The following is a 26,894-nucleotide window of genomic DNA, read 5'->3' on the forward strand; positions in this document are numbered from 1 at the left end:
AGTCAGATTCTGCCCCTTCCCTGAGACTTGTTGCTCTGTTGCAGTAGTAGTTTTTTAGCTTAGTAGTTGCTTGTTTAGTGATTTTTATTTTACTGATTTTTTAAAGTCTGTGTTATCATGTGTTGCCACTGGTATCTCTGTTCCCTTTGCTTAGTGGTCAGCTAATGAGTGAACAAAAATTTCCTTAAACATTTCAAATCTAAAAAAAAATTCATCTTTTCAGAGAGTCTCTGTGTTTACTGGGGTATGCATTCATTACTTCTTTAGGAAGTTTATAACTCTGCCTCAGCCTTCACTTTTTTCTTGCACATAGCTTCAAGATTAGCCAGAGGTGAAAGCTTAGGATTTTCTTGAGTCTTTCTTGAGCATGCATACAGACCTGGGCATTGTGAGAAATATTTCAGAGCCTTTTAAAGCTGTTAATTTTAAAAGCATCTCATTCCAAAAATAAATAAATAAATAAGCATCTCTTTCCCTAGGCTTTCCTTCTAAGCTTTTTGATTAGTCTTTTGTTTTTTCCATCAGTTATGTATTGCCTCTGACAACAGCAACTAAAACATTCATCCGGAAATGTTTTGAATCGGTATGCCAACCTCAACCTCCTACACCTACCCATCATCCAGCTTTAGCAGCTTTAGCATTGGCCATGTTCTTATGTGAGATAAAGACAAACCTTTGAGCAAGACTAATCAAAACAAAAAATAACAATTCTTTGCAAATAAGTTCCATTCTTCTCCCTCCAGCACAAGTGCTGGGAATATGGGCTATAATTTCCATATCTACCAATGAGGGAGCTGGGATGAGACTAGAGTAAATTAAAATACCATGAAGCTCATTGTTTTTTGTTTTGTTTTGTTTGCTTTTTAGGGCTGCATCTGCAGCACATGGAAGTTCCCAGACTAGGGGTGGAATCAGAGCTGTATCTGCCAGCCTGTGTCTCAGCCACAGCAACGCAGGATCCGAGCTGCATCTTTGGCCTACACCACAGCTCATGGCAATGCCAGATCCTTAACCCACTGAGCAAGGCCAGGGATCGAACCTGCATCTTCATGGATCCTAGTCAGGTTCGTTAACCACTGAGCCATGAAGGGAACCCCAGAGCCATTGTTCTTTCTAAAAATCAGCCATGTCTTGAATAAGCACTCCCCGAATTGTTCTAAGCTTTCAGCTAGTTTCTAAAGTTCAAAAAACTTGATTCTGCCATTTTTCCAGTTTTGTTGTTGTTGTTGCTCTTATGAAGGAGTGGGTTTTGGGAGGTCCTTACTCCACCATTTACACTGATCACCCCAAAACATTTTCTTTCTTTTTGTTGTTGTTGTTTTTAGGGCTGCACCCGAGGCATATGGAAGTTCCCAGGCTAGAGGTCGAATTGGAGCTGTAGCTGCCAGCCATAGCCGCAGCTACAGCAACATGGGATCCAAGCCACATCTTCGACCTACACTACAGCTCACAGCAATGCTGGATCCTTAACCCACTGAGGGAGGCCAGGGATCAAACCTGCATCCTCTTGGATACTAGTTGGGTTCATTACCACTGAGCCACTACATTTGTATTTTTTTTTAATATTCTTTTTTTATGGAGAGGATCCCCCCAATTATGTAAGCATGAAGCCCTATAAAACCAGGATCTGTCCTTATACAGGACAGTCAGCAGTTGTGAATGGAGCCCTTTAGAGATAGAAGGCAGAATTTTAGAAGGGACAAGACATCTTAAGATGAGGCGACTCAGGAGAACTTTAAAGCGATCCTTCATGGAATGATGATATTTTCATAGGTAAAGATGGAAGCATCTTTCATAGGTAAAGATGGTGTGCAGAAGCTGCAAAGATATTCCAGTCATGAAAAGAATGGAATATTTAGATTGTGGGAAAGCTGACATCATATTTGGGGAAAAACAATGGGTCCACTTTGACTGGGTGAAGACTGTCTGGAGAGTGCTGAGGGTGATAGATTAAGACCTCAAATGCCCAGATAAGAGGGTTATATAACAAGACTCATTATAAAAAAAAAATAATACTTTTTTTCACCCTACATCTTCTTTACAACCTCAGGCTAGAACCTCATAGTCTATTCTATAAATAGCAATGTGATTTATCCTGGCATGTACCTCTGCTGTCATCTGCAAGCCATGTCTTAGTATTCTCTACCCTTAAATAATAACAGTTCTGAGGAATTTATAAGACCTTATTGAACCTAAACATAATTTAAAACACTGCATGTCTGTGGGAGACATTTCAGAGACTAATTCATCATCTCTCTGGATAAACTTTTAAGTACTGGGCTCCCTGATTCTGGAGTCAAAACAGACCATGAGTAGGAAAGAAGAAAGAGGTATGTGTACGTGACAGAATTAGAGGAAGCAATAGAGGTAATTACTCAGAGCCAAAAGGAAACACAAAATTCTAAAGTCTAATTTTTGGAACTAGTGAGGCTTTATAATAGCTATTCACTTTTAATCATCCTCAAATAATAAATGAATAGAACAGTCAATGCTATTAGAATAATTTACTATTCATCAAGAATAATAAATGAGGGGAATAGGTTGTTATTCAAATTCCTCTAAAAATAGCAAAGAAGGAGGAAGAAGAAGAACTACTATTCTTTCTCAGTCTGGCAACAACTTGTGCAGTGGTGGTGGGATTGCAGGGACTCTGGGTTGGCAGAAGGGGAGATGGAGCCAACTGTGCTTGCAGTCAGTGCCTCTGGCTTGGCTACACACCAAAGTCAGCTGCAACAATGATGAATCCTCCTGGTTATTCCAGCTCCAAAAAGCAAAAGACCTTCCTGCTTTACTAATGTTTTGCCCCCAATGGGTTGCCTCTTCCTCTCATTAATCTTTAGTTTATGAGCTCTCTTGGCCAGAGGCACACAACTCATCCACAAATCACACACGGAGGTAGATGGCATTGATGGTTCCTGGACACGGAGGGCAGTGTGCTCACTGGCAGGAGCTCGGAATCAGCATCGGCCTCTACATCGCTTGTTTGGCCACACAGTGTAGGTATGATGCAGATGCAGCTTGGTTGTATTCTTCATCTGGAATTCCTGGCCAAATCCTCTCAATGGAAATAAGAAGTAGGGATGAGCACTTGGGCACAAAACTGGGCATGGGAACAAAGGGGAAGAATTCTGGACCAGCCTTGCATCAGTTCACCTCCAGGTCTTGGGTTACCGTGACCACCACCAATTGGCTGCTAGTGGCAGCCTGCCTGTGTTGCTGAGTACCAAACTGAAGCCCCAACAGGGAACTATTCTAAACTCATCCCTCACTGTCACTAGTGAAGATCCTGAGGACTCACACAGTCCAGGAGGGGGGTGTCAAGACAATCCAGAATCTGTATCCATCCCCCTTCTGCAGCTTGGCCTTGTTGGTGAGTTAGATCTTCAGACCAGGTTCCATCTATCTATCTATCTATCTATCTATCTATCTATCTATCTATCTATCTATCTATATACATTTTTTTTTTTTCCATTTTTGGCTGCCTTGTGGCACATGGAGTTCCCAGGCCAGGGAACAGAACCTCCATCCCAGTGGTTCAGAGCCAACACAGATCCTGTTGCACCACAGCAGGAACTCCCAGATTCCATCAATATTGATGGTGAGTTTCCTATCAGGGGCTCAGTTGTGTTTTTCTACAACTCATTCTGACGGGATAGGCCACCTCAGCCAATCTTTTTTTTTTTTTTTATCTGATGACCTTTCTTTTTTCATGGAAACAACCCAAATGTCCATCGACAGAAGACTGGATTAGGAAGATGTGGTATATATATATAATGGAATACTACTCAACCATTTTTTTGAATAATTAAACTTCCCATAGGGCTAATGAAGTTCTGAATCAAGATCTAAATTTATTGACACCCCTAGGCTCTTCCACACAATGCAATTCACCAGTTCTCTCTGCCAACAGCCAGGGCCCACATGGCAGGGGAGTGGTTGGGGGTGGGGAGTTGATAGCTTAAGGCATCTCTAAATGTCCTGTTACTGAGGTGAAATTTCTCTATGGCCTGTACTAGCTTGAAATATCTGTGACTGGATGTTTTTTAGAGTGGTTAACAAGTTCATCTTTCTACCACAAAGGGGTAGGATTGGCAGATAAAATCCAGAATGCACAGTTAAGTTTAAAATTCAGATAAACAATAAATGTTAGTATAAGTATGTCCCCAACAATTGCATGACATAGTTTTTATTAAAAATTTATTGTCTATCTGAAATTAAATTTTAACCTAGTGTCCTGTAGTTTAATTTGCTAGATCTGGCAGTCCTAGAGAGGGGATTATATCACACAAGTATTTGCTCAATGGTGGAAGAAATACTGCTTTGTATATATGATGAGGAGCCCTTCATGGTTATATGTGTACCTTGTAGAATGACTCTCGAGAACTTGTTACTAAGCACGTGAAAAGGCAATGCTCTAAAGTCTCTTAAACTGTTATTAACATGTGACTTATATTGTGAATAAAACACCAATAAATATGTATTATGCTAAAATAAATAGCATACACAAATGGTTCCAAACACAATATCATTTGATTCCTAATGCCATAGTCAAATGGTTTCATGCAAATGAAATGGCTCTGGTAGTTATCAGTGTAACAATGTTGTGAAACAGCCCTACTGTCAGGTAACCTTATCTTTTATGCACTTTTCAAAATGCCGAAAATGTCACACTAAAGAACTTCTGGAATTAAATAATGCCTTGCTATTTCTGAGGTGAGATGCCTGCTGAGTTTAAATTATTAAAAAAAAAAAAACAACAACAAAAAGAAACGCTGGTAATTTTTCTGCAAAATTAGGTAGTTATCTGATTCCATGAAAGAAATACATTAACATATTTTAGGTTAAACTAAATAGTTTGGTAAATGTTTAGCTACAACAATCAACATTTCCAAATAAAATGATCATCCCAAAGATAAGTCAAAGGGTTGAGTTGCAGAGGCTGAGTCTCTCTGTATAAATATCCAGAAGGTCTTAAAATAAACTGAGAGGAACCACTGCTCACTGAAGTTTTCTACTATTTGTTTTTAATTTAGCAATACTGCCATTTTCCTGCTGTCAGGCTCTAAACTCCTTGAATATCTTACCCACTTCATCACCCATCTGGGGCCATTTGATATCTTTTTGCTAGGTATACCCCATATAAGCCTCAAGCTCCATAATCCCAATCTAAGGTGGGAGAAAATGAAGGAAATCTGGTCAATGCTTAGTAATTTTGCATCTCATCACCATCATAGCCCACCTATTCCTAAGCTTATGCCTCGGTAACGGTAGTCATGACTGTCTTGGCTTCCAGATACAAAACTCAAAGTGGGTTTCCACTTGCACCCTATCAATAGGTGGTTCTTTAAGTTTCCAACATTCAAAGTGATCGTTTCCACCCAATTACCTCTTCTCTTATTTAAGAGAAGTTCCTATAATTTCGAGTAAGACAATAATCCCATAAGGTGGTAAAGGGAAGCCCCACATAGTAATAGGGAGAGGGAGTTTTTACAGCTCTAGCCTTTCTTCATTACAGTACTCATATATTATTACGCACTTGCAATCTTGATACATACAGGAGAGAGAACCTAAGTTAAAAAGAATAATTTAGAAGTTCCCGTTGCAGCTTGGTAATGAACCTGACTGGTATCCATGGGGAAGCGGGTTCAATACCTCAGTGGCTGAAGATAAAGCTTTTCCGTGAGCTTTAGTGTGGGTCACAGATGAGGCTCAGATCTGGCGTTGCTGTGACTGTGGCTTAGTCTGGCAGCTGTAGCTTTGATTTGACCTGTAGCTTGGGAACATCCATACACCCTAGGTGTGGCCCTAAAAAGACAAAAAATATATATATATATAATATAAAGGCAAATCAAGTGAGTGCAGTTGGGTATAGAGGAAGAAAAGGACAAGACAACACTGCACCACTGCAGGGCTGTGAGCATCATGGGGTTGGGGTGTAAGTCACAAGCTCAGGGAGGCTCTGAGATCTTGGGAGCTCACTGAATGTGCGGGAAGAAAGCACAAAAGACAGCCCTTCTCTTTAACACGTTTTGCCTTGAACTAACTAATTTTGCTCATGGTTATGAGTTAACATTTTCTTACTTCTTTGCAAGCGTAATACTTATTAAAAATGAGATGCTAGATATTATAAATCTTCAATATCCAGTGTTTGGATTTTCTTGTTCTCTTTTTGTTATCTGGATTGTGTGTCTGGATTCTGCTGTATTTCTTTAAAGCATGTTGATTTGTCCAGCAGGGCAAGGATTTACTTGTAGATTTTAGCTTGAAACTTTGGTGGCTTGTTTTTGAGGTTTGTTTTGGCAGGTCTAGGGTAGCTTCTCCTCATGGGCTGGTTCGGCACTATTCCTAAGACATGACTTTCCTGGGGGCTCTATTCAGTGTGCCTGGTATTCCAGGAGGTCCTTCTCTGGCTGGTCAGGACAATCACATTCAGATTGGAGCAACTTTCTAGCTCACAGTTCTCAAGCAGTTATTCTTTCCCTGCTATATGTCATTTCCCCAGCTTCATGGAATCTCACCCCATACATGTCACAGTTTAATATTTCACTGAATACTTTTTTTTTTGCCTTGCCCATGGCATGTGGAAGTTCCTGAGCCAGGGATCGAACTCATTCCACAGCAGTGACCAGAGCCACACCAGCGATAATACCAGTTCCTTAACCCATTGAGCGACCAGAGAACTCCTGGCAGAAGACTTAAGAATATCCATATTTATGATTTTGAAACTCTCTCTCTTTTTTTTTTTGTCTTTTTAAGGCCGAACTCACGGTATATGGAGGTTCCCAGGCTACAGGTCCAATTGGAACTATAGCCACCAGCCTATGCCACAGCCACAGCAACGCGGGATCTGAGCCGTGTCTGCGACCTACACCACAGCTCATGGCAATGCTGGATACTTAACCCACAGAGTGAGGCCAGGGATCGAACCTGCATTCTCATGGATGCTAGTCGGGTTTGCTAACCACTGAGCCACGACAGGAACTCCAGATTTTGGAACTCTTCATCTTATACTTGTCCACGCAAATCCTAGTCACCTTTGCCTCCTCAATCTCTGTTCTGCCTCCCTAGCTTAGGCGCCTTCATTCACCCATTCAACAAATACTGACTGTGCACCTACTACATGCTAGGCAAGCTGTTCTAGATGCATAGAAAATATTAATGCAAAAACCATATGAAACTCCTAATTTTAGGGGGAGATTACATTTGCATATGTGAGAGACTATCAATAGAATAAAAGCAGAATAAACAAATAATAAAAATGTCAATCATGCATTAGAAAATGATAAGAAGCACTGTAGAAAACAAAACAGAGCTGGTTACAAGGCATTGGGATGCAGGTTGCAATTTTAAATAGATGGTCAAGGTCAACCTCATTAAAATGAGGTGAAGGATTGATCATATGAATACCTCAGAGGAAAGCTGAAGGAACAGGGAGTGCTCTTGGGGTTCTGAAAGCACAGTAGAGTGACTGTGTCTGGTACTGAAGGAGGTCTCTGAGGCTCTTGTTAGCCATTGTGAGGATTTAGGCTTCTAGTGTGAGTAAAATAGGGAGTCCTTGCTGGATTTTTAGCACATGAATGATAAATTTGACTGATGTTTTTAAAAAATACTCTTGGAATTCCCTGGTGGCACAGTGGTTAAAGATCTGACCTAGTCACTGTTGTGGTGCAGGTATGATCCCTGGCCTGAGAACTTTTGCATGTTGCAGGTGCAGCCAAAAAATAAAAATAAATAAAAAATAATTTAAAAATCAGTTCCCGTTGTGGCTCAGCAGAAACAATCTGACTAGCATCCACTAGGATGCAGGTTCAATCTCTGGCCTTGCTTGGTGGGTTGAGGATCTGGAGTTGCCATGAGCTGTCGTGTGGATTGTAGATGCAGCTTGAATTCCGCATTGCTGTGGCTGTGGTGTAAGCTAGCAGCTACAGCTCTGTTTAGACCCCTAGCCTGGGAACCTCCATGTGCTGCTGGTGCAGCCCTAAAAAGACAAAATAAATAAATAAATAACTAGCTAGCTAGCTAGCAGGATGGACTGGGAGTTTGTGGTTAGTAGACGCAAACTACTGTATTTGGAATGGATAAGCAATGAGGTCCTACTGTTCAGCACAGGGAACTATATCCAGCCTCTTGGGATAGAACATGATGGAAAATAGTATAAGAAAGGGAATGTATATGTATGTATGATTGGGTCACTTTCTCTACAGCAGAAATTTGTACAATATTATAAATAAACTATACTCTAATAAAAAAAAGAAAAAGAAATAAAAATATTCTTGCTGCTCTGTTGTACATGGACAGTAGGGGCACACACAGGGAATCAGAGGAACCCAGTTCTTGCAGTTATCATGATCTGTGGACAAGTGAGGCAATGGAGAGAGTGAAAAGCGGTTGGATTCCAGAAAAATACTTTCAGGATAAAGGACAGAGACTCTTGGGATTGCCCACTGTGGTACAGTGGTTTAATGATCTTCCTTGCTTCTGTGGCAGTGCTGGTTTGATCCCCAGCCTGGATTTGATCCCTGGCCTGGGAACTTCCATATACCATTGGCTCAGCCAAAAAAGAAAAAAAAAAAGGATACAGAATCTTATAAAATAGTTATTATGAGCATGAAAGAGAGATAAAGAGGAATCTTAAATAATGAGAAGGTTTGGGGTTAGGAAACGGGAAGGGTAGAGCTGCCCTCCAATGAGATAGAGAAATCTATGGATACGGCAGATTGGTGGGGAGAATACCATGAGTTGAGTTTTAGATTGAAACATTAATAACTATAATTTAAAAAAATTTATAAAGATATATATGAAAAATGAAAAAGAAACATTAGATTCACAGTAGATATTTGAATGAAATTATCAAGTGATCAGGGGACTATAAAGGTCTGGATTTCAGAAGAAATGTCTGAGCTAGAGATGTACATTTGGGTAACCTGCTTAGAAATTATATTTAAAATCATGAGATTCAGTGCTATCACCTGGGTGAGACTGTAGATAGAGATAAGAAGAGACAGAACCACTAAGTCCTGGGGAATGGTAATATTAAGAGGTCAGGGAGCAGAAGGAAAAGCAGCAAAGGAGGTTGAGAAGGATGGTAAGACCAAGAGAGGATGATGGTCTGGAAGCAAAATGATGAAAGTGCATCACAGAGGAACATGTGCTCAACTCTGCTAATCCCTGCTGAACAGTCAAGTGTCTAAGGACTGAGAACTGGCCTGTGGGTTTGGAAATGTAAAGGTCACTGGAGATTTGATGAGAAGCATTTTGATGGGATGGTGAGGGCCAAAGCCCAATCAGAGTTGACTCAAGAGGGAGTGAGAGAAGAGGAACAAGCAGCACTAGTTCAGTAAATTCCATCAGGAAGTTCATCAATCAGGGAGGGAGATGAAGGGATGGTAGCTGGAGGGGAAAAATGAATTGAAAAGGATTTTTTTTTTTGTCTTTTTGCCTTTTCTAAGGCCGCTCCCACGGCATATGGAGGTTCCCAGGCTAGGGGTCTAATCGGAGCTGTAGACGCCAGCCTACGCCAGAGCCACAGCAATGCAGGATCCGAGCCGCATCTGCGACCTACACCACAGCTCATGGTAATGCCGGATCCTTAACCCACTGAGCAAGGGCATGGATCGAACCCGCAACCTCATGGTTCCTAGTCGGATTCGCTAACCACTGCGCCACGACGGGAACTCCTGAAAAGGATTTTAAGATGAAAAAATAGCAGTAAGATGCCTTGCCTAAGCTCCAGAAAAAAAGGGCACAGGAGGAGAAAAGGAGAGGCTGAGATCTATTTACTGCCTAAGTGGAGAGGTTGACTACAGGCAGGTGCACAGAGGGTTCATCCATATAGTCATCCAGGATACAATGCAGGGATGAAAGTAAGTATACCTGGGGAGTGTCATGCCCCAAGTCTCCCATATGTGCCCCTCTTTACCACCTGCACTGATGCCTTTGCTTCCTACTGCATTGAGAAAAACTGGAGCAATCAGAGGACAATTCCCTCAGCCTCTAAGAATAAGAGTGCGTGGAGGAGGGGTATGGAGGTTGAGGAGAGTGAGAGAATGGATGAACTTGGGAAAATGGCTTGACTACCAGGCAACATCAATGGGTGCACCTGAGATTCACCAATGTTCATTTAAGGGAGGCCTATTAGGGTAATTTTAAGCTCTTCTTCATCCACGTAAATGCAGGCAAGAACTTAGGTTAGTGACATGTATTTAACCCTCAGCTATGGTTTTGTCATCAAGAATGAGGATGGAACTAAAATGCTAGGCCATCAAATTTAAGCTGAGAAGGAGAGTCAAGGGTTTGGAGGGTTAATAGTTTGCAGGTCTCAGGCAGGGAGCTGTCCAGACACAGCACAAAGTCAAATTTGGGCGAGCACTACACCCATTTGGATTAGGGCTAGTACATTAGAAATCTGATCTAAGGAGAAAGACAGGGCAGCCCTTATCTAGGTAGCAGAGAAAAATGAGCAAATGGGTCAGCCAGGCAGCTGCCCAGGGCACTAGTTTCTCGGATGCATTAACACATTGTTGAGGTGCTAAAACATCACTGGAGATAGAAAAAAAAATTTTTTTAAAGGATTTCCCAAAAATCTCTTCACAAAGGAATTCTAATGAGGTTGTTAAAATTATTCTCCCCAGCCCTGGACTTCAATTTGCCCATGGAGTTTCAACCTATATATTCTTGAATTTCAGTAGGCAGCTTTTTACTACTCATTTTATGATTTTGCTTTTATTGTATTTTATTATTTATTTATTTATTTATTTATTTTGCTTCTTATGGCCGCACCCACGGCATACGGAGGTTCCCAGGCAAGAGGTTGAATCAGAGCTACAGCTGCCGGCCTGCACCACAGCCACAACAATGTGGGCCCAAGCCACATCTTCGACCTACACCACAGTTCAGGCAACACCAGATCCTTAACCCACTGAGTGAGGCCAGGGATCAAACCACAACCTCATGGTTCCTAGTCAGATTCATTTCCACTGCACCACAATGGGAACTCTTGATTTTGCTTTTAAATATTTTCTCTATGGGGTAAGTAGATGCAGAATGTTGCCTTCGGGATGGATTAGCAATGGGATCCTGCTCTGTAGCACTGGGAACTCTGTCTAATCACTTATGATGGAACATGTAATGTGAGAAAAAAAGAACGCGTACATGTAAGTGTAACTGGGTCACCATGCTGTACAGTAGAAAAAAATATATATAAATAAAAGGTATAAATAAATAAATATTTTCTCTCAGGGCTGCTGAGGGATAGACAGCATTTTGAAGCATCATGGATTTTTCAGTCAGAGCTCATTGTTTACAAGGATCCAAAATTCAGTTTAGCTAACTCTGAAAAAGAGGAACCTCTTGTAAAACAAAAAAAAGAAAGTCCCCCAAAACACCTCAAGGACACAGTGACGACTCAGCCAGGCCTCATGGAAGTGGCAAAGCAGGACATCGGAACCAAAGATCCGCTCCTGTCTAGCTCAGAAGCCAGGGAGCCGAAACTCTCATTCTTTCTGTCTTTTCTTCCTTTCAGTAAACCTCCTCTGCTTGCAAATGAAACAACCTGGCCTCCAGCTCTGGCCTATTTGTCCTCATGAGTCCAATAGAGACCCCATCAATGACCACTGTGTCTCTATATCAACATTTTTGAGAGGGATTCTGTCTGTCAGAGTTACTGGCCTGTCAATGGATAGGTTGTACTAGATAAATGTCTACCAAGGGCTAGTCTATCGGCTGTAAACAGGGAAAGCTGAGGATATGCAACCATAAGTGCCATCAATGATGATTCTTTCCAGAACAAAGGATTGTAGAGGGATAAACATGTCTGTCACAAGAAAAATCAAAGGACTCCTTTTTAATATGCTTTCTATCAACGCCAATCTCATGTTTTTGTTTAAGTAAGCAGGAAGGAATATGTAAACCATAATGATTCCACCCCTGGCCACTTCCCTTTCCCCTGGCCACTTAAGGATGAAATTTTTAAATTGGGATTTTTTTAAAGGTAGTTTTGTATACAGATTCTCTGCTAGAGTTGCAGCTGATTAAGGCAGCAAAGTTAAAATGAAACTGAGTTTTATCGAAAAGCTTAAAGAGTAAAAAGGAACCCATGAAAGAGGAGGGAAAAAAGTGCCCGAGTGAATATTTTAATTAACTCACATGCAATTTTAATTAAAAACATAATGTGTCAGGAAAATGAGTAATGCCTTAGGGCAATAAAATAGCTGAGTTTCTTGCTTAATCTTCTGCTTCATCTCTCTCACGGCACATGTATATTCTTGTTAAGAAAAGATTGTCTTCTTCCTCTGTTTCATAATCAAAGGGAACCCCTGCTGACCAAATCCGTTGAACAAAATAACAGTTGTAGAAAAAGACCCCATGTGAGACTCTTTCTTAGCTAAGAGTCCCTGATGTCCTTCAGCCTGGTCACTTCCTCTCTTAGAACACACCCTTTCCAGAAAGTAGTGAACAGGATAAAATCATCACCTCTGAACTCATTCTTGTCAAAATTTATTATTCTTATGTAATTAGGATGATAATGAAAGGGCAGCAGTCGCTTCCCTCCTCCTAGATGTTCTGTGTCCAAAAGCGCCTGGTTTCCTGTGTGGTGCAAGACTAACCCTGATGTGGAGGCAGATGATTTGGGTTCTATTTCACCTCTTTTTTGCAAGCTAACAGTAAAGCTTCCTAGACTTTAGTTCTCTTGCCCTTCAGCTGTGGAGAGTGACCCTACCCTCCAGGGCTGCAGAGAAGACTGCATAGAACCACGTGCATGGGAGCGGTCACCTCTCCTTAAGGATTTTTGCTGGTGTAACAGAAATATTGTGTTGCCATGTTGTGTCACTCACCATTGCCTTCAAGGGGGACTGGTTTCGGTAGCTGCATTATTAACAGTGGAGGCTGAGAACCCAGTGGAAGCCACACAGAGAGGAAAACTACCTCAGGTCCCAGATAGGAGGCAGGAGGTTTGGGAAACAAACATATCCAAGGAGCATTTTTAAATGACATACTATGGATGTCTCACGTTAAGTTGCCTCTTCTATTTCCCTGATAAAATCACCAGAAAACTCCACATTGCTCACCATTGATCTGTGGCCTGTGAATTCCCTTTGGAGACTGCACAGAGCTATAGGGTGCCATCCCAAGGAGTCTGGTTGAGGGGACAGCTGATTTCTAAGTTTCACTTGTGGATTGTGACAACAGTCTGACCCTTCTAACAGAAAGGACTCGCCATCATGACATTCCATCCTTTAATCCCAGAGACAGCACCTGCTGGCTTCCAGGACCAAAGGATAGGCTGTCCCTTAAAGTCTTGCCTTTTAGAATTACTCTTGGTTCCTGAAAGTCCCCAGGTCCCTCTTCTATCACCGGCTTTATAGTACCGGCCTTAATGGCAGCCATTGTATTACCCACCTTGCCTCCAGAACTTGTCTCGACAAGCCTTCTGGTTAAACTAGGAGGACAGGCCCATGTCATACCCCTGTAGCACTTCTTCTGAAGAAGAATTCTGAGGCTGGAGTAGGGTGAGCTTACCTAAACTATCTAAAACTACAAAGGATGCCAGGGCAAGAGAGATGGACCAGATCAACAGTTGGGCAGGAGGGTTACAGTCTGAGAAATCAAAATCTGTGTCCATATATCATAAAGGCCAAGAGATCCAGCAGCCAGTAGTAAGTCAGATGACTGAGTTAGCAATATGGGTTCCCAAAGGTTCACTCCCTAGGATTCACATCTGCTTATTCCTTATGACCAACCATGGGATAGGCTATGGGTGGCTTAGCCTTGAATAAAGGGCCAACATCACAAAGCCCTAAAATTTTTTACTTGTAGCCCCCTGGCCAGATCCCTACTGTGCCCTGAGGAGGAGCACAGACCCCTGGCTTTCTTTCGCTCAAAGAGAGCCCCTCGAGGCTGGAATGACACTCTCTGTTCCTTACTTCTCCTCTGACCCCTCACGGAGCAGTGAAGTCAGCACTTCAGCACACACAGGGGGCTGGATAAAAGCCCCCCTTGCTTCTTTCCGTATGTTACCCATAAAACACTTGTTCAAATTTAGTGCCCCAATCTATCTTAGTTACCCTAAACTCAACCTATATATACTAAATCCTAATACTTTTTCCAATTTTCCTGAGCATATTCTATCTTTCAAGAGATCTTAACACTTCTTGCTCACAGTTGGGATTCCACTGTAATTGTATTTTCATCCAGAGGTACTAAATAGATAACAAATAAGTCCTTGGGGACTTATTTGCGTGATTTTGCCAAATAAATCACAAATGCAGGGTAAAAGTTCAGACTTGAATTGGTTACATGCTGAAAAGATAGGATCAACATTTTTTACTCTAGTTCCTGCTATTGTGATCATTCACCCCAGATTTCCTCCTTCTCCTGCTGAGGCTGCTGTAAATGAAGAGAGCCAGTGGAAGTTCATTCAAGGAACTGCTAATTCAGTACAAGCTCACTATCCAGTGGGCGCAAGATAAAGAAATATGAATACAAACATGTGATTAGTCATACTTTCTAAGATGTGTTTCTCAAAAAGTGGTGATGCACAGTTTTGGGCTTCATATCTTTATGATTCCCAATCCAAGTCTCTAATTTGTTCCAAGTCCACTGGCCAGAACGAGAGGTTTTCGCCGAATGTCAAAGGTGGAGGCAAAGAAAACCCAGCATATTTCAAAGCTTCCTTCCTAGAAATAATAGCAATACTTTTCAGCCAGCATGGTGACTGGTCCACATAGAGTGGGAACTGATTCTGACTGTGTCCTTTAGGAGAGAGAAAGAGTCTGAGTCTTGAGGTTTTTGCATGACTGCTTCATGCCCTAGACCCCCTGGTGACCTTGTGGTCTCTTCCTTCCTATTCCCTGTATCAGCTCCAAAAGGCAAAGGATAGATCCACAGAGTAATTCTGCAGGACTTGCCCTTCCATAACCATTCTTCTCTTTGCCTTCATCTGGGGCCTGTCCCAATCTTCCTAGGAAGTTCTGCTGTGGTGCAGTGGGTGAAGGACTCTGTGTTGCGATAGCTGTGGTGAAGGTCACAACTGCAGCATGGGTTCAGTCCCTGGCCCAGGAACGTCCATATGCTACAGGTGTGGCCAAAAAACAAAAACACAACGACAATCTTAATCGACCCAAGTCGATTAAGAAGTAGAGGTAAACCTCCAGTATGAATGTGGAACTTGCCATTTGCTGAAACAGTGTTTAAGTCATTCTGGCTTCATGTCAATCAAAAATATAAAGCAATTTAAAATGCTGCCCAGTCTCAGTATTGCAGAGTACATTTCCAGGAATCATCTGGCTTTTCTCCCTGTAACTCCTTTCTATCCCCTGAATTTCAGTAGGGATTCGGGAATTTCAGTAGGGATTCGGACACTAGTAAGATAAATCAATTAAAAATACATTTTTACCTTTAAAATTCATTTACTATGTTTCTGTCATTACTTTAGGGAAGAAGTCCATAAGAATAATGACACATCCTTCACTGCATAGTAATTCAGGCCTTGGGAACTTTACCTACCAATGAGGATGGTGAATGCGTAAGAGGCTATATCACCTAACTTGGCTCCAGGGCTGTTTCCTCCAAAGGACCTTTAATCATTTAACTTGGAAGGCTTTGATTCTGGTCCATGTAGATAGCCCTTAGTTTCTAATCTCTACCCTACAGGGTAGCTAAATCCCTGAAAATTTCCTGAGTCCAGCATCTGATAGAACAAAAGTAAAGTGTGTCAGGCTCGGCTGAGACAGGATAAGTAGGCAGTGTCACCAAGAGAAGTGGTAGGAGGCTGGGGATGATGTGAATTCACTCTTGATAGTTTTGTCTGTGACTAGTCTGAAATCGTGGATTTCCCAGGAAACTGCCGGTCCAGGGAGGGCTAAGAGCTCCCTTAGCAACTACCAGAATTCTCTGGGACAACCAAAGCTCAGGGTCGTCCTTCAGGACATCTAGCTTCATCTAATGCCTTAATGCAGACAAGGCAGCATTGTGTGCCAAGGATCCTATTTCTTCTCCTGTCATTTCTTTGTCCTTTCCTTGAAGGCAGAAAAAAGTGAACTGTCCTGACCACCTGGGGCAGCCTTTTGGAGAAAGGGACACTTAAAGAGAAAATTTTAACTTAGAAAAATTCAGAAGAGTCCGGCTACTTCCGGTGTGGATTTTTGTCGCTCCATGGCAATGGGAATAAAATTATTTTCCAACACACCAGGGACTTTCTACTTCCACTAGATATAAAGTAATTTTTATTAGATTATTATCATTTTAATGGGTACTAATCAGCTGGTAAACATACGGGCAAAGCTTATATCAACACCTGTTCTCTGCTGGTATGGAGATCTCCTTGCAGCATTCCACACACATAGGCTTAGTTCATTAAACACTAAATACTGTATTAATAATTGACTTCCTTGGAAATGAATTGGCCCCAATGCTATGTGTTCTGTTTTAATTTTCCTTGTAGAGTCACAAAAAACATAGAAAGCTTCTCGTACATGGTATTTTAACCAAGTAATCACAATTATTACTGAAAACAACAGTTCTGACACTTTTTTGCTGGTTCCCAGGGACTTGTGAAAAATTCCTTTTTTCCCCCTTTGCCAGACTATTCATTTCATTTAGCTTTTAAAGGCTATTTCTATCCTGTTTCAACTGTAGGATCTCGCTTTCTGAAGCCAAAACACATCTGACTTTTTCTTTCTTTTTTCTTTAGGCAAATAAGAAATCAGAATCTTACCTACTTAGCTCAATTTACTAAATAAATTTACTAAATGTATGCAATGTAGAGTCCATGTTATTTCTAAAAATAATTTTAGCTCATTATTTGATATTTATTTAATCTGTAAAAATGTGAATGAAATGAGGAAACCGAAATAGAGAAGTAAAATTGAACGAGGCCAGTAAAACAGGGTAAACTCAGTTGTTGTTTTTTTTTTAAACCAGTAAGTCACTGTAAATATATTCCACCCAGGCTTCCATTGGGAGGCTTAATATAATATTAATAAATGCTAATGCTAATGATCATTTATTTAGTGACTGCTATATGACATGCACTATGCCTGGTGCATTGTTTAAATTTTTTTTGGAAAAGCCTGTAAAGTAGCTATTATTAACTTCTTCTTTTTTTTTTTTTTTTTGGCTGCATCCATGGCATATGGAAGTTCCCAGGCTACAGATTTAATCTGAGTTGCAGCTGCAACCTACACTGGATCTTTAACCCATTGCACCACAGCAGGAACTCCTATTATCTCCATTTGTAAGATGAGTACACTGAGATTCAGCAAATTTAAATCCTTTGAACTACTGAATGCTAAATTGGGATTTCACCAAGGCTCAATCTCATGTTCCTCTACTATCCTATGCTCTTTCCTCTCCCGGAAAAATACTAAGTTTCTACTATGTGTGCTGAACACTGTATACCTATCATTTCGAATCTTTGTAGCAACCCTCTGAGATAGCTTTTCAATCTGTTTTTAACAGGAACAGGTAGAGAGGTCCAGTTTCTTGTTCAGATTTGCACAATTAGGAAAAGGTAGAATAAGATTTCAACTTTTTTTTTTTTTGAAAACAAAGGCAAAGTGCTCAAAGCAAGCCTACTTCATCCTTTTAAATTTTTTAAAAATTTTATTTATCTTGGCCACTGCATGGAGCAGCTTCATGTGGGATCCCAGTTTCCAGACCTGGACTTGACACCAGATCTGGACTTGACACCAGACCTGAACTTGACACCAGGACCAGGGTTTTTTCCATTTGGCATCACCACCTCCTCAGGGATCTATGGTGGAGGGATGGGGAAGAAGACGTGCTTCTCAAAATTGCATTGCAATTGCATTGATTGTCAGGGATAAATTAAGGTATTAAGAAATAAACACGGTATCTATAGGATACCTGGTTTACATGATTTTCACAAGTCCAGCAAATAAACCAAAAAAGCTCTGCAGCTTATGGATAGGTCAGAATGTACCCAGCATCTTACAACTACATGAAGTATTTATATCTTGTATTTCATTTTTCTACCAGCTCTGTTGGTTTTAGTGCCTATTCACTGTTCAGATATTGGGTAACTTACTGAACATCACAAAATGAGAAGAGGAGCTCCATTTCAAATCTGAGATTCTTCTCAAAACCAACTGGTTCTAATGTACCATCAATCCTTTCTATCGGCTATTTGGTCTTTCATATTTTAAGAACAAAAGACATGTAATGAGTGCTCTGGAAATATGGAAAACCACCTCTACCCTTTAGGTATATGTCTTAAAGGAAAGTTGTATCATAGAATTACATTTTGAAACTCTGAAGATATTAAACAATGATGACATAATTCTGCTTCCTCATTTTGTTCACGTTAAGAAGACTCGTGGGACTATGTGTGTGTTGGTGGGGGTATCTTGGGATGTACAGGTTTTTCTTAAGAAGTGTGTAGCATTCTACCTGTATGACCTCACTATTTAAGTCCCTACCCCATTTCTCAAGCCTTTGCCTCACAATTAGAATGTGCAGCTCTGCCACTTTTCGAAAGTGATCATGATGTGCTGAGAATTGAGCTCTTATAACCTCAGGGCTCCACACTGGGATAGAGAGCAACCACCACATCAAGGTATCTCAGTGACCTTCTCACTGCCTTTTTAGTCACAGCTCTCCCCACCCACAGGTATGAAACAACGAGCTTTGATCTCACTTTTGTTCAAACAATTCAGCCCTGTCCTGGAGCACTTGTTAAGTAACTGGAGCCTGTTGCTCCAGTGGGTGAATCCAGGTGGTGAGAGCCTTCTATTGATTCTTATCTGTGGGCCATACTTTCTTGTTGTTGTGACCTTGCTGTCACGTCTACAAACTGCAATGCTACTTGTTGTGTGAATTACTGTTAAGCTTGTCTTAACCCTTGGACACTTTCTTCGGGCACTTGGTAGCACCTCCATAGCCATCTCTTACAACTGTTCAGTTCCAGTGAGCTTCCTTCACTGTCTTTGCCCAAGGATGCTCGACAGTTCACTGTGTCTCAGTCTCAAGATGGAAAAGCAATACTGTTTTTCTCACTCTATCAGCTCTGAGTGTCTATACTACCAGTAGGAGTCCCACTGTAGTTATTTTAATACAATTCATTTTCTCCTTTTTTATTAGCCTCAGTTTTCCCTGATGTTTTTGTCAAAATGAAAATAGACTAGTTAAAATCATCAAAGAGAGGTCTCCATTTTGAGCCTGAAATATCAGCTTAGTTCTCTAGTTACACTTGCATGGAAGAAACCAGCATTCAAGAAACAAATGTGTAAGAGCACCCACCCAAGAGAATTACAGAGGGTTGAGGCTGCCAATTTATTGCTGCTGATGAGAAGGTGTGAGGGAGTTGCTGCCCCTGTAGGCTAGAGCTCAATGAACAAAACAATCTTTCTCAATGTTTTCACAGAGCTGGTATGGCTGGCAGGCAATATTTTTATTTAATTAACTGTCAGTTAATATTTCTCAGGGGTAGATGAAAATTCTAAAGTTTTCTTATAAGATGTGAGTAATGGCTGACAAATACATGTAAATGGTTAGAAGAAAAAGAATGTGACTTCAGTATCTCATAACTCAGTTGTCAGTTTAGTGTTTGTCTGCCTCCTTAAATCAAGCCCACAGCTGTTTGATGACCACCTACAATGTACAAGGTACTGACTATGTAAGTTCTGATGGGATCTTCTCAATCTTTTCCAGGTCAAACACCTGTTTCCTCCATGTTTCTTCACAATGATGCTAACTGGTCTGCTTCTCTCCTGAAGGGTCCCAAAAGCACCAGGGATAATTTGGAGTTTTAAGTGGCCACCTTGGGGAATTTTTGACAGGAAAGAGATTATTAAATTGAGATTTGCTTAGAACAAAGAGCAAAGATTCTTTCACGAGAAGGTTGTCTAGTTGCCTAAAAGATTACTTTGTTAACAGGATTTTTTTTTTCTTTCTCCAATACATTATTTTTTTTTCTACTGTATAGCATGGTGACCCAGTTACACATACATGTATACATCCTTTATTCTCACATTATCATGCTCCATCATAAGTGACTAAACACAGTTCCAGTGCTACACAGCAGGATCTTATTGCCAATCCATTCCAAAGGCAATAGTTTGCATCTGTTAACCCCAAGCTCCCAATCCATCCCACACCCTCCCCCTCCCCCTTGGCAACCACAAGTCTGTTCTCCAAGTTCGTGGTTTTCTTTGCTGTTCATGGATTTTTGCTGTTTTTGTTGTTTTGTTTTTTTTTAGTTCAGGGATTATTAAATGCTGGCTTTTTAATTGTAATTAAATTGTGGTAAAATTTTCTGGAGCCCAAGCTATGTCAAAATCAGCTGTGCATCATTCTCATTTGTATGTAGGTATGTCCAGCTGTTTTTCTACATTGAAACTTAATTTTCTTACAGAGGAAACATAGTTGCTTTTGTGTATTAATCTTCTATCTTGCAACTTTGCTACAATAACCTATTAGTTCTAGGATTGATTCTTTGTTTTTTTCCTGTGTAGACAATCATATCATATAGTTACTTTTTATAGCAATACTTTCATATTTTATGAAACTGACTCCCTCTCATTTTTTTTCTCTTCCTCCTTTTTCTAATCTCTCAGGAAACATTAAAGTTTACCTGATTAAAAAAATGAGTTAATCTTGAATATTTAGACAGGTAATTATAGTATCTAAAATGCCCCAAAGAAAGTAAAAATTAGTTATTAAGCTGTGCCTCTCTTTGTGTTTTCTTTCGTGTTTCTCTTTATGGATCTTGTGTTTCTACTTATGTACATTTATATAGTAGCCTCAGTTACTATAGTTACAAGATGAGAAAAACCTGTAGTTCTCTGATAAAAAAATATGCTTTGGCATAATCCAAAAACTTAAAAAAAATTTATTGTGTAATAATAATGTCACCACAGTAAATTTCTCACGATTTAACCTTCCTAAATATCCTACATTAGTTTAGCAAATTAAGTAGACTGCCCTTCTTTTTCATAGCTTGTTTAAAATTTAAAATTATATGTATTAAATTGTATTCAACTAAATGGAATATAATGATGAATAACTTTTTAAAGATTTAATAGTATGAAACTCTTGCCATCCTGCAGATCATCTGATTTAAGATGTTAACTAAAATTAGTAATTTCCAGATACTCAACTAAATTTAAGACCTTTAACAAATGATTAAGTTAATTAATAAGCAATCTTTGGAAGCCTGTAAAATTTCTAAACAAGAGACACAAACGCTGGTTAGTTGTACCTAATTTTAACCCTTATTTCTTAAAATGGCAGTAGGTTAACTGCCATTATTATGTTTATTTTTGCCTTCTTAAGTAAGTGTCCATGTAAAGGAACAGCTAGACAATTTCATAATATTTGTTCCTGGTTTTCTCTTACGTCTGGAGAGAAAAAAAAAAAGAGATGGCTTTTTTTTTCACTAAACAATTTGATTAAAGATAATCATCTATATAAATGATTATTTAAGGTAAGTACAATAGCTACAGAAATATACAAATATATATACAAGTCAATGGATTTTTTATTTTAAAACATCATATGATACACTACTATGTTATACATACTATTAAATAATATACTAGTCTTCCATGGCCCAAAGTTGTCATTAGCCTTCATTAGTAATAAGATCAACCCTCTCTAGGATCAATCCTCTCTAGGACACACATGTCATCTCCTAAGTGAAGAGAATTACTCAGGATTTCAGGAATTGCTTTCAATCATAGATTTTACCATATTTTAAGCTGATATGACTAAGTAATGCGATAGGCTTGTATGATACCTAAGATTTTGTCACCAATAGATATAAGCTGACTTTCTAAAACATCTACCTGAGTAGTCTCTGTATAATCTGAAATCTATAGATTTGATCTTTGGAAAAAAGACATCAGAGAAAATTTCCCCTGAGCCTTAATGAAAAAGAAGCTAGCGAAATAATAAAACTCCAAAGTGTTAATCAATGGAATAATATTTTCAACCTAAAGACATACATTCCTTACATTCATTCCTCCTTACTATTAAACATTCATTCCATAAAGGGATATTAAAGAAAGGATTCTTGGGGATTCTCTATAGGTGACAACTCCATAAGAAAACAACTCCTACTCAAAACTTGGAACAAGCTGATGATTACAAAAGTACATGGCTTCCATGCAAGACAATGGAATAAAATTAATTTTCTGATTCCAGCACCTTTTTTCTTACCCCTTGCTATGCTACTTATGTCTCATTATTATATTTTGACATGCTTTATTAACTAAAAATTTTCTCAAATGTACCTTATCTTTGCCCTGTAACTTTTACTTCCTATGGTCTTCTGTCACTTAAATCAAAACCAAAACTCTGACATTTAAAAAAATTAATAGCTGCTGTTCTCAATTTGACTTTTTGCCAACATTTATTAATTATGAATTAATTATTAAACACTTTAGAAAAGAGGTCTCATTTTATAGTCCCTTCTGATACTTAGGTATACCTCACATCATTTAATCCCAACCTTTCAGTCTTATAAAAATTAGATCTAGACCTCATGTCAGTTAAAGGCTCCTATTGAAGCCATTATAATCTTATCAGCAAAACCTAGCCTCTCAGAAATGAAAATTAACATTGGGGTTATCCTTAGTATAACAATTGGCCTGTTCTCTTCAGAGACACTATGACCTGCTTTCAAGGAACTATTTAACTCCACTCAAGAAATCTTAGACCTTTGAGCAAATAAAATGGTTCACAACTATCATCCTAAGTTTTATTCTTACTTTTAATATAGTCTATTCCCTACTAGGCCACTACTTCTTATATGAACATCAAACTTTACTATACACTGACTTCTGTGTGTTCATTCTAATTATTAGCTACCACATGAACTACAACAATCCCTCAGAAGGGGTAATACAATGGTAAAAGGTGGTCTAGGACTTGACTTTGATCCTAGCAAACATCGTAAGTGCCACAAATTCTGCCCTGAAAACCCAACAATTTAAAATTTATTACACAGCATTGTCGTGGACAGCTCAATAGCCATTGGTTTTCTCTCGGCTAGCTGAGGAGGAGGCGTCCTAGAGTATTTCTTTGCCTGACCTATATATGTTACAAGGCAAGTAAAATAACCCACAGCTAAGAAAATGAACATGCACAGTGGGATTCTGGTACATGTTTTCATTGCATAGGTTTTACAATCTAAACTCCTGGCTTCAAGATTTGTTACAAGGACTAATAATCATTTTTGTTCTGTGGTAACTGTGTTAAAATTGGGCTGACATATCTTATTCAGAATCTTAAGTGCTATAGCACAGCCTTTGTCACATAGGCTGACTCAACAACTCATCCTATAATAAATAGAAGGAAAAGGGTGGATTAATCCTTGAACAGAGATTGACTATGTTCTCTTGATTCCCTCCTGATTTTGATCAACAAAATCCTGGTCATAGATAAAATTAGAATGTCATGAGTTAATATCCCATGGCCTGTCCCTGTCTTCCCTTGGTCAAAAAGGAGGACTGAAAAAGAGAAGCAAGACCTGACAGCTGAAACATAGCCCAGCACTATTGTCTCTGGGGTTCCCAGGAGCTTGCATGGCACTTACAGTTAGCCATTGGTGTTCTCCAGTTCAACATAAGCAATTCCATAGAACACCAATATAAGGTAGAGTCACTTCTGTGACCCTGAAGGATCAAGGCAGAATCAAGAACACACACCATAATCATCTCTGAACATGAACAAAACGGGAATGTTTTTTAAACCACAAAAATTATCAAGCATCCCCTTTCATGACTAATATGTATAACCACTAATACTTTAGCAATTACAGCTTTAACTTCAGTCTGCATGTTCCTCCTTCTAGTTGAGATCTTTTAAGACCGTCAATCAGAATTACTTCTACTTCAAGTCAGCATCAAATCCAAAACAGACTTGCTTCCCTAAATAGTCCCCCAAAGCAACTAAGACAAACCCAAATGTTAAATATAATTAGTCCTAACACTCCAATATGCCCCATGGTGAGTATTCTTCCTCTCTGAAATAGATAAACCCAACTTCAACTATAGGCTTGTTCTTCGTGGTCATTGGCTAGAGGATATTGACAGTCAATCAATAAAATGCAGTTCCTGATTTAAAACATAATCCACTGTGGAAACAGGCAACTATTTATCAACATCTATTAAATAAAATTACATAAAATGATAGGTTAAGAAGCAAAACTACTGAACTCAGGCACCAACAGGATGTGTGCATTGAATATAGAGAGGATCAAGAGCTGACTCCAGCTGGAAGTCTAAGGAAGATATGAATACTGATTTGGATCTGTTAAGATTGGTCTATATTGGAATATTTAGATGGGAATATGAAAAGACTTCTGGAAAAGATGGTAAAATCAGTAGAATGTTGAGGGCTGAAAACTGGAATTCTGGAGAATCCCATCAGATAAGGAGCAGACAAAGATGAAACAGACTGTTCAGAGAGACAGGATGAGAACTAGGAGATGAAAAGATACCAAACACCATATATGGAATGGGGTAACACAGTAAATTTTTTCTAAATGAATATACCAAAATTACAATTTTCGATCACAATTTTACCTCTCAAAATATCACTATTTCTCCACTGTGGGTAAAAATTCCTCTATTGTGATTTTTCTGCTACTTTTGGTTAATCTAACAATCTTGCCATGATCAGTGTAAGACTCTTATTCTTCCCCTCTTTGAGAAATACTGGCAAACCAAGTATATTCAATCCTATTTATATTTTTAAAATTTTTACTTGCCTGCATTGCACTCCTGCCTGAGTAGTCAAGAGACCCCAGAATATTTGAAATAATACACAAAGAAACAGGAAATAGTTAATGGTTGCTTCTGCAGCAGCTCAGTAAATTAGAATAATCAAATGCATCTTGGAGTAAACTCATGTGCACATAGCTGTAAACAGTAATCTCCATTCTTTTAAAAGCACAAATCATCTATTATAACAATTCATAATCATTCTCACTTCAAGTTCTAGATGAGAACAAGTCATAATGAGAGAATTTGTACTTTCTAATTAGAGTTTATTTCTTAAAGGCAGAGAAATGAAATGGTGAATTACAACAAAGGAGAGGAAGTCTATAGTCAATTAATTGAAGAAAAAGAAAGAACTTAAAACAGGTCCAAATCAAATGAGATAAAGTTTCAGTCATTCAGGGAAATCCACAAAGCACATATCCTTTCTCCCAGAACCCAGGAGAATTTTGTATAATAGAGGTAAGACAGGGAGTTGCTGTGGAAGAGGAATTTGGTGGGTTGGCCATGCTTTGAAAAGGCCTCCATTTTGGGTGTGTGCCAGGTTTTCAGGAGCACCCAGCACACACAATGATTGCATTTGCATGTGTAAATTGGGTAATGGCGTGCCTAACTATCAGATTTGTATGTGAAAATGCCATCAGCATATGCACTATTGGTTGTGTGCCCACAAAAAGAGGACTTTTAATGGGGTTGCCTAAGTTGGGGAGCAAAATTTCTAAGAATTTAGACCAGGTTCTATATGTTCGGATCCAGTGTAGACACCCATATGGGTAACTGACACCCCTAATAATTACTCTGTTGTTGTATATCCTCTCAAATTCTACCTAGGGGAGGAAATTCATCAGAGGACATTTGACCAACTTAATTAGCACAGAGCAAAACTGTACCCAAGTTACTTTTGGCTGTGCCCATCTGAGCCAAATGAACAGACTGCAGCACAGCCAATGCTTTCATCTTGGCCATTTTAACAATCAATGTGGATCTATGCGAAAGTGACTTGGGTTCTTTTTTTCCTCCCTTAGATACAATATTTCTCAAACATCTTGTCACATCATTTTATTTTTCCGAACATGTCAGCATTTCTCAATTACATCATAAAAGGAACAGACAAAACTGTTGTTCTTCCACCCACCCACCACCAAAGGGTAAAACATCATAACGATCATTTTTCTCACCCTACCTTAGTGGATTTCTTTCTTCCGGAAGTTTCCATTCTTATTTATCTCTTAGTACCCTAGAATGTAAAACAGAATCTGTCTGATAATTTGCCCAAGAAATATAGCGATCATATTTTCCGAAACAAAAGTTGGTTCACATGGGGTGGGGATAACGGAACTGAACAAGTCAGATTGGAATTGGATTTAAAAAAAAAAACAAAAAACTGGGAGTTTTAGCTGTTGTAGCTCAAAGGTGCCTTATTCTGAGCAACTCCCTTCAGACAACCCTTACCTGCCCCAACCTCCTCCCCCAGTGAAAAAAAACCCACCTCAGTGGGTTTTTATCAACTGTTGTGATACATCCTTCTAGAACCCTGCTTTCTGCTGAGTTTTTATCAACTGTTGTGATACATCCTTCTAGAACCCTGCTTTCTGCTGAGTTACATGACAATTTGTGTACAAATTGCTCATTCCGACTCAGGACTTAATCTCTTCATATAATCTTCTATCAAACTGCTCAGAACAAGCTAATTATGTATCACTTGGTCTTTTTCTCACCCATTCATCTTCCCAGCAGTCTTTCTCCAAGTTTGTCCTGAGTAACATTTAATAAGAAATACCTGGAGAATTCCTGAGACATGCAGATCCCAGACCTCATTTCAGATCTACTGAATTAGAAGTCAGGGGAACGAGGAGGGCCCTAGGAATCTGTAATGAAACAAGTTCCTCAGGTGGCTTCTGCAGACTAAGCATGCCCCTTGTAGGGTTTTATCTTAGTTTTGTTGTCTGCCTTCTTTCGTTTAGCTGTAAGGAGTCTCAGTACCGAGTTGTAACCTATCATAAGCATGCCTCACATACTCCTTTAATACAGACGGAATCATTATACCGGTTTGTAGTTATGAGAATGAAATCTTAGCAAGAAAATACAACATGAATATTCAAAATAAATGTCACAACATAAAACATGCTTCTGTCCAGGAAGATCACTGCCTTA

The 26,894-nt window shown here is 39.5% G+C and overlaps 1 long non-coding RNA gene across 3 annotated transcripts in view; it reads right to left on the reverse strand.

The window, feature by feature from the left end:
* Positions 1–26,894, reverse strand: part of LOC125129288 (uncharacterized) — a 297,482-nt gene that overhangs the window by 130,794 nt on the left and 139,794 nt on the right. For all 3 annotated transcript variants that reach the window (XR_007135442.1, XR_007135443.1, XR_007135441.1), the window contains one exon: positions 25,924–25,977. This is a non-coding gene — a long non-coding RNA (uncharacterized LOC125129288). The remainder of the gene's footprint in view (positions 1–25,923; positions 25,978–26,894) is intronic.

This window comes from Phacochoerus africanus, chromosome 6, assembly GCF_016906955.1.
Source record: "Phacochoerus africanus isolate WHEZ1 chromosome 6, ROS_Pafr_v1, whole genome shotgun sequence".
Classification (NCBI taxonomy): Eukaryota; Metazoa; Chordata; class Mammalia; order Artiodactyla; family Suidae; genus Phacochoerus; species Phacochoerus africanus.